We start from the raw sequence: 215 nt of genomic DNA, 5'->3' as shown, positions 1-215 counted from the left end.
AGACTAGCAGCTGAGTATATTTATTTTATTTTTCACAAAGCAGCAGCCGGACAGAAGCATGCGTGTGAAAAGAACTTTAAAGCATCAAAAATATTATTTTCGCTCAAACATAAATAAATAAACACCCAAAAGCCAGGTCCTCTTTGGAATGTAGTAATTCTGAATTTTTATGAATGACTGCATTCATGCTTGACCACGCCCCTCCACCCCCCCAC

The sequence above is a fragment of the Seriola lalandi genome, unplaced genomic scaffold, assembly GCF_002814215.2.
Source record: "Seriola lalandi dorsalis isolate HSWRI2012SDOR001 ecotype SW California unplaced genomic scaffold, Sedor1 jcf7180002054563, whole genome shotgun sequence".
In the NCBI taxonomy this organism is placed as follows: Eukaryota; Metazoa; Chordata; class Actinopteri; order Carangiformes; family Carangidae; genus Seriola; species Seriola lalandi.
Note: the sequence above shows the minus strand (reverse complement) of the source record.